Below are 8,082 nucleotides of genomic sequence, written 5' to 3'. Positions count from 1 at the left end.
CTAATGTGTCTTGGCTAATGTGTCTCGGCTAATGTGTCTTGGCTAAGGTGTCTTGGCTAAGGTGTCTTGGCTAATGTGTCTTGGCTAATGTGTCTTGGCTAAGGTGTTTTGGCTAATGTGTCTTGGCTAAGGTGTCTCGGCTAATGTGTCTTGGCTAAGGTGTCTTGGCTAATGTGTCTTGGCTAATGTGTCTTGGCTAATGTGTCTTCTCTAATGTGTCTCGGCTAATGTGTCTTGGCTAAGGTGTCTTGGCTAATGTATCTTGGCTAATGTGTCTTGGCTAATGTGTCTTGGCTAAGGTGTCTCGGCTAATGTGTCTTGGCTAAGGTGTCTTGGCTAATGTGTCTTGGCTAATGTGTCTTGGCTAAGGTGTCTTGGCTAATGTGTCTTGGCTAAGGTGTCTTGGCTAATGTGTCTTGGCTAAGGTGTCTTGGCTAATGTGTCTTGGCTAATGTGTCTTGGCTAAGGTGTCTTGGCTAATGTGTCTTGGCTAAGGTGTCTTGGCTAATGTGTCTTGGCTAATGTGTCTTGGCTAAGGTGTCTTGGCTAATGTGTCTCGGCTAAGGTGTCTTGGCTAATGTGTCTTGGCTAAGGTGTCTTGGCTAAGGTGTCTTGGCTAATGTGTCTTGGCTAAGGTGTCTTGGCTAAGGTGTCTTGGTTAAGGTGTCTTGGCTAAGGTGTCTTGGCTAAGGTGTCTTGGCTAAGGTGTCTTGGCTAAGGTGTCTTGGCTAAGGTTTCTTGGCTAATGTGTCTTGGCTAAGGTGTCTTGGCTAAGGTGTCTTGGCTAATGTGTCTTGGCTAATGTGTCTTGGCTAATGTGTCTTGGCTAATGTGTCTTGGCTAATGTGTCTCGGCTAATGTGTCTTGGCTAAGGTGTCTTGGCTAAGGTGTCTTGGCTAATGTGTCTTGGCTAATGTGTCTTGGCTAATGTGTCTTGGCTAATGTGTCTTGGCTAATGTGTCTTGGCTAAGGTGTCTTGGCTAAGGTGTCTTGGCTAATGTGTCTTGGCTAATGTGTCTTGGCTAATGTGTCTTGGCTAAGGTGTCTTGGCTAAGGTGTCTTGGCTAAGGTGTCTTGGCTAATGTGTCTTGGCTAAGGTGTCTTGGCTAATGTGTCTTGGCTAATGTGTCTTGGCTAGTGTGTCTTGGCTAAGGTGTCTTGGCTAATGTGTCTTGGCTAATGTGTCTCGGCTAATGTGTCTTGGCTAATGTGTCTTGGCTAAGGTGTCTTGGCTAATGTGTCTTGGCTAATGTGTCTTGGCTAAGGTGTCTTGGCTAAGGTGTTTTGGCTAATGTGTCTTGGCTAATGTGTCTTGGCTAATGTGTCTTGGCTAAGGTGTCTTGGCTAATGTGTCTTGGCTAAGGTGTCTTGGCTAATGTGTCTTGGCTAAGGTGTCTTGGCTAATGTGTCTTGGCTAAGGTGTCTTGGCTAAGGTGTCTTGGCTAATGTGTCTTGGCTAAGGTGTCTTGGCTAATGTGTTTTGGCTAAGGTGTCTTGGCTAATGTGTCTTGGCTAATGTGTCTCGGCTAATGTGTCTTGGCTAATGTGTCTTGGCTAATGTGTCTTTGCTAAGGTGTCTTGGCTAATGTGTCTTGGCTAAGGTGTCTTGGCTTAGGTGTCTTGGCTAATGTGTCTTGGCTAATGTGTCTTGGCTAAGGTGTCTTGGCTAAGGTGTTTTTTCTAATGTGTCTTGGCTAATGTGTCTTGGCTAATGTGTCTTGGCTAAGGTGTCTTGGCTACTGTGTCTTGGCTAAGGTGTCTTGGCTAATGTGTCTTGGCTAAGGTGTCTTGGCTAATGTGTCTTGGCTAATGTGTCTTGGCTAATGTGTCTTGGCTAATGTGTCTTTGCTAAGGTGTCTTGGCTAATGTGTCTTGGCTAAGGTGTCTTGGCTAATGTGTCTTGGCTAAGGTGTCTTGGCTAATGTGTCTTGGCTAAGGTGTCTTGGCTAAGGTGTCTTGGCTAATGTGTCTTGGCTAAGGTGTCTTGGCTAATGTGTCTTGGCTAAGGTGTCTTGGCTAATGTGTCTTGGCTAATGTGTCTTGGCTAATGTGTCTTGGCTAATGTGTCTCGGCTAAGGTGTCTTGGTTAAGGTGTCTTGGCTAAGGTGTCTTGGCTAATGTGTCTTGGCTAATGTGTCTTGGCTAATGTGTCTTTGCTAAGGTGTCTTGGCTAATGTGTCTTGGCTAAGGTGTCTTGGCTTAGGTGTCTTGGCTAATGTGTCTTGGATAATGTGTCTTGGCTAAGGTGTCTTGGCTAATGTGTCTCGGCTAAGGTACTTGGCTAAGTTGTCTTGGCTAAAGTGTCTCGGCTAAGGTGTCTTGGCTAATGTGTCTCGGCTAATGTGTCTTGGCTAAGGTGTCTTGGATAAGGTGTCTTGGCTAATGTGTCTTGGCTAAGGTGTCTTGGCTAAGGAGTCTTGGCTAAGGTGTCTTGGCTAAGGTGTCTTGGCCAAGGTGTCTTGGCTAAGGTGTCTTGGCTAATGTGTCTCGGCTAAGGTGTCTTGGCTAAAGTGTCTTGGCTAATGTGTCTCGACTAAGGTGTCTTGGCTAAGGTGTCTTGGCTATTGTGTCTTGGCTAAGGTGTCTTGGCTAAGGTGTCTTGGCTAAGGTGTCTTGGCTAAGGTGTCTTGGCTCATGTGTCTTGGCTAAGGTGTCTTGGCTAAGGTGTCTTGGCTAAGGTGTCTTGGCTAATGTGTCTCGGCTAATGTGTCTTGGCTAAGGTGTCTTGGCTAATGTGTCTTGGCTAAAGTGTCTTGGCTTAGGTGTCTTGGCTAAGGTGTCTTGGCTAAGGTGTCTTGGCTAAGGTGTCTTGGCTAATGTGTCTTGGCTAAGGTGTCTTAGCTAAGGTGTCTTGGCTAATGGGTCTTGGCTAATGTGTCTTGGCTTAGGTGTCTTGGCTAAGGTGTCTTGGCTAAGGTGTCTTGGCTAATGTGTCTCGGCTAAGGTGTCTTGGCTAATGTGTCTCGGCTAATGTGTCTTGGCTAATGTGTCTTGGCTAAGGTTTCTTGGCTAATGTGTCTTGGCTAAAGTGTCTTGGCTAAGGTGTCTTGGCTAAGGTGTCTTGGCTAATGTGTCTTGGCTAATGTGTCTTGGCTTAGGTGTCTTGGCTAAGGTTTCTTGGCTAATGTGTCTTGGCTAAAGTGTCTTGGCTTAGGTGTCTTGGCTAAGGTGTCTTGGCTAAGGTGTCTTGGCTAAAGTGTCTTGGCTTAGGTGTCTTGGCTAATATGTCTTGGCTAAGGTGTCTTGGCTAATGTGTCTTGGCTAATGTGTCTTGGCTAAGGTGTCTTGGCTAAGGTGTCTTGGCTAATGTGTCTTGGCTAAAGTGTCTTGGCTTAGGTGTCTTGGCTAAGGTGTCTTGGCTAATGTGTCTTGGCTAAAGTGTCTTGGCTTAGGTGTTTTGGCTAAGGTGTCTTGGCTAATGTGTCTTGGCTAAAGTGTCTTGGCTTAGGTGTCTTGGCTAAGGTGTCTTGGCTAATGTGTCTTGGCTAAAGTGTCTTGGCTTAGGTGTCTTGGCTAAGGTGTCTTGGCTAATGTGTCTCGGCTAAGGTGTCTTGGCTATCGTGTCTTGGCTAAGGTGTCTTGGCTAAGGTGTCTTGGCTAATGTGTCTTGGCTAATGTGTCTTGGCTAAGGTGTCTTGGCTAAGGTGTCTTGGCTTATGTGTCTTGGCTAAAGTGTCTTGTCTAAGGTGTCTCGGCTAAGGTTTCTTGGCTAATGTGTCTTGGCTAAAGTGTCTTGGCTAAGGTGTCTTGGCTAATGTGTCTTGGCTAATGTGTCTCGGCTAATGTGTCTTGGCTAAGGTGTCTTGGCTACGGTGTCTTGGCTAATGTGTCTTGGCTAATGTGTCTTGGCTAATGTGTCTTGGCTAAGGTGTCTTGGCTAAGGTGTCTTGGCTAAGGTGTCTTGGCTAAGTGTCTTGGCTAAGGTGTCTTGGCTAATGTGTCTCGGCTAATGTGTCTTGGCTAAGGTGTCTTGGCTAAGGTGTCTTGGCTAATGTGTCTTGGCTAATGTGTCTTGGCTAAGGTGTCTTGGCTAAGGTGTCTTGGCTAAGGTGTCTTGGCTAAGGTGTCTTGGCTAAGGTGTCTTGGCTAATGTGTCTCGGCTAATGTGTCTTGGCTAAGGTGTCTTGGCTAATGTGTCTTGGCTGATGTGTCTTGGCTAAGGTGTCTTGGCTAAGGTGTCTTGGCTAATGTGTCTTGGCTAATGTGTCTTGGCTAATGTGTCTTGGCTAAGGTGTCTTGGCTAAGGTGTCTTGGCTAAGGTGTCTTGGCTAAGTGTCTTGGCTAAGGTGTCTTGGCTAATGTGTCTCGGCTAATGTGTCTTGGCTAAGGTGTCTTGGCTACGGTGTCTTGGCTAATGTGTCTTGGCTAATGTGTCTTGGCTAATGTGTCTTGGCTAAGGTGTCTTGGCTAATGTGTCTTGGCTAATGTGTCTTGGCTAAGGTGTCTTGGCTAAGGTGTCTTGGCTAATGTGTCTTGGCTAATGTGTCTTGGCTAATGTGTCTTGGCTAATGTGTCTTGGCTAATGTGTCTCGGCTAATGTGTCTTGGCTAAGGTGTCTTGGCTAAGGTGTCTTGGCAAATGTGTCTTGGCTAAGGTGTCTTGGCTAATGTGTCTTGGCTAATGTGTCTTGGCTAAGGTGTCTTGGCTAAGGTGTCTCGGCTAATGTGTCTTGGCTAAGGTGTCTTAGCTAAGGTGTCTTGGCTAAGGTGTCTTGGCTAATGTGTCTTGGCTAAGGTGTCTTGGCTAAGGTGTCTTGGCTAATGTGTCTTGGCTAAAGTGTCTTGGCTTAGGTGTCTTGGCTAAGGTGTCTTGGCTAATGTGTCTCAGCTAAGGTGTCTTGGCTAATGTGTCTTGGCTAAGGTGTCTTGGCTAAGGTGTCTTGGCTAATGTGTCTTGGCTAAGGTGTCTTGGCTAATGTGTCTTGGCTAATGTGTCTTGGCTAAGGTGTCTTGGCTAAGGTGTCTTGTTTAATGTGTCTTGGCTAATGTGTCTTGGCTAAGGTGTCTTGGCTAAGGTGTCTTGGCTAATGTGTCTTGGCTAAAGTGTCTTGGCTTAGGTGTCTTGGCTAAGGTGTCTCGGCTAATGTGTCTTGGCTGCGGTGTCTTGGCTAATGTGTCTTGGCCAATGTGTCTTGGCTAATGTGTCTTGGCTAAGGTGTCTTGGCTAAGGTGTCTTGTTTAATGTGTCTTGGCTAAGGTGTCTTGGCTAATGTGTCTCGGCTAAAGTGTCTTGGCTAAGGTGTCTTGGCTAAGGTGTCTTGGCTAAGGTGTCTTGGCTAAGGTGTCTCGGCTAATGTGTCTTGGCTAAGGTGTCTTGGCTAAGGTGTCTTGGCTAATGTGTCTTGGCTAAGGTGTCTTGGCTAATGTGTCTTGGCTAAAGTGTTTTGGCTTAGGTGTCTTGGCTAAGGTGTCTCGGCTAAGGTGTCTTGGCTACGGTGTCTTGGCTAATGTGTCTTGGCTAATGTGTCTCGGCTAATGTGTCTTGGCTAAGGTGTCTTGGCTAATGTGTCTTGGCTAAAGTGTCTTGGCTAAAGTGTTTTGGCTTAGGTGTCTTGGCTAAGGTGTCTCGGCTAAGGTGTCTTGGCTACGGTGTCTTGGCTAATGTGTCTTGGCTAATGTGTCTTGGCTAAGGTGTCTTGGCTAAGGTGTCTTGTTTAATGTGTCTTGGCTAAGGTGTCTTGGCTAATGTGTCTCGGCTAAAGTGTCTCGGCTAATGTGTCTTGGCTAAGGTGTCTTGGCTAAGGTGTCTTGGCTAAGGTGTCTTGGCTAATGTGTCTTGGCTAAGGTGTCTTGGCTAAGGTGTCTTGGCTTATGTGTCTTGGCTAAGGTGTCTTGGCTAATGTGTCTCGGCTAATGTGTCTTGGCTAAGGTGTCTTGGCTAATGTGTCTTGGCTAATGTGTCTCGGCTAATGTGTCTCGGCTAATGTGTCTTGGCTAAGGTGTCTTGGCTAAGGTGTCTTGGCTAATGTGTCTCGGCTAATGTGTCTTGGCTAAGGTGTCTCGGCTAAGGTGTCTTGGCTAATGTGTCTTGGCTAAGGTGTCTTGGCTAAGGTGTCTTGGCTAAAGTGTGTTGAATAAGGTGCCTTTGCTAATGTGTCTCGGCTAATGTGTTTTGGCTAATGTGTCTTGGCTAATGTGTCTCGGCTAAAGTGTCTTGGCTAAGGTGTCTTGGCTAAGGTGTCTTGGCTAAGGTGTCTTGGCTAATGTGTCTTGGCTAAGGTGTCTTGGATAATGTGTCTTGGCTAATGTGTCTTGGCTTATGTGTCTTGGCTAAGGTGTCTTGGCTAATGTGTCTCGGCTAATGTGTCTCGGCTAATGTGTCTTGGCTAAGGTGTCTTGGCTAATGTGTCTCGGCTAATGTGTCTTGGCTAAGGTGTCTTGGCTAAGGTGTCTTGGCTAAGGTATCTTGGCTAAGGTGTCTCGGCTAATGTGTCTTGGCTAAGGTGTCTTGGCTAATGTGTCTCGGCTAAGGTGTCTTGGCTAAGGTGTCTTGGCTAATGTGTCTCGGCTAATGTGTCTTGGCTAATGTGTCTTGGCTAAGGTGTCTTGGCTAAGGTGTCTTGGCTAATGTGTCTCGGCTAATGTGTCTTGGCTAAGGTGTCTCGGCTAAGGTGTCTTGGCTAATGTGTCTTGGCTAAGGTGTCTTGGCTAATGTGTCTTGGCTAAAGTGTCTTGGCTAAGGTGTCTCGGCTAATGTGTCTTGGCTAAGGTGTCTTGGCTAAGGTGTCTTGGCTAATGTGTCTTGGCTAAGGTGTCTCGGCTAATGTGTCTTGGCTAAGGTGTCTTGGCTAATGTGTCTCGGCTAAGGTGTCTTGGCTAAGGTGTCTTGGCTAATGTGTCTCGGCTAATGTGTCTTGGCTAATGTGTCTTGGCTAAGGTGTCTTGGCTAAGGTGTCTTGGCTAATGTGTCTCGGCTAATGTGTCTTGGCTAAGGTGTCTCGGCTAAGGTGTCTTGGCTAATGTGTCTTGGCTAAGGTGTCTTGGCTAATGTGTCTTGGCTAAAGTGTCTTGGCTAAGGTGTCTTGGCTAATGTGTCTTGGCTAATGTGTCTTGGCTAATGTGTCTTGGCTTATGTGTCTTGGCTAAGGTGTCTTGGCTAAGGTGTCTTGGCTAAGGTGTCTTGGCTAAGGTGTCTTGGCTAATGTGTCTTGGCTAAGGTGTCTTGGCTTATGTGTCTCGGCTAATGTGTCTTGGCTAAGGTGTCTTGGCTAAGGTGTCTTGGCTAATGTGTCTTGGCTAAGGTGTCTTGGCTAAGGTGTCTTGGCTAATGTGTCTCGGCTAATGTGTCTTGGCTAAGGTGTCTCGGCTAAGGTGTCTTGGCTAATGTGTCTTGGCTAAGGTGTCTTGGCTAATGTGTCTTGGCTAAAGTGTGTTGAATAAGGTGCCTTTGCTAATGTGTCTTGGCTAATGTGTCTTGGCTAATGTGTCTTGGCTAATGTGTCTCGGCTAAAGTGTCTTGGCTAAGGTGTCTTGGCTAAGGTGTCTTGCCTAAGGTGTCTTGGCTAATGTGTCTTGGCTAAGGTGTCTTGGATAATGTGTCTTGGCTAATGTGTCTTGGCTTATGTGTCTTGGCTAAGGTGTCTTGGCTAATGTGTCTCGGCTAATGTGTCTTGGCTAATGTGTCTTGGCTAAGGTGTCTTGGCTAAGGTGTCTTGGCTAAGGTGTCTTGGCTAATGTGTCTTGGCTAATGTGTCTTGGCTAATGTGTCTTGGCTAAGGTGTCTTGGCTAAGGTGTCTTGGCTAAGGTGTCTCGGCTAAGGTGTCTTGGCTAATGTGTCTTGGCTTATGTGTCTTGGCTAAGGTGTCTTGGCCAATGTGTCTCGGCTAATGTGTCTCGGCTAATGTGTCTTGGCTAAGGTGTCTTGGCTAATGTGTCTTGGCTAAGGTGTCTTGGCTAAGGTGTCTTGGCTAATGTGTCTTGGCTAAAGTGTCTTGGCTTAGGTGTCTTGGCTAAGGTGTCTTGGCTAATGTGTCTTGGCTAAAGTGTCTTGGCTTAGGTGTTTTGGCTAAGGTGTCTTGGCTAATGTGTCTTGGCTAAAGTGTCTTGGCTTAGGTGTCTTGGCTAAGGTGTCTTGGCTAATGT

General features: G+C 46.7%; 1 long non-coding RNA gene across 2 annotated transcripts in view; it reads left to right on the top strand.

The window, feature by feature from the left end:
- Positions 1 to 220: 220 nt before the first annotated feature.
- LOC125774542 (uncharacterized) overlaps positions 221 to 8,082 on the top strand; it is a 57,138-nt gene continuing 49,276 nt past the window's right edge. For both annotated transcript variants that reach the window (XR_007421029.1, XR_007421028.1), the window contains exons 1-2: positions 221 to 1,153; positions 5,729 to 5,868. This is a non-coding gene — a long non-coding RNA (uncharacterized LOC125774542). The remainder of the gene's footprint in view (positions 1,154 to 5,728; positions 5,869 to 8,082) is intronic.

This window comes from Anopheles funestus, unplaced genomic scaffold (genome assembly GCF_943734845.2).
Source record: "Anopheles funestus unplaced genomic scaffold, idAnoFuneDA-416_04 scaffold_26_ctg1, whole genome shotgun sequence".
NCBI lineage: Eukaryota > Metazoa > Arthropoda > Insecta > Diptera > Culicidae > Anopheles > Anopheles funestus.
This window is presented reverse-complemented; position numbering and strand designations above follow the sequence as displayed.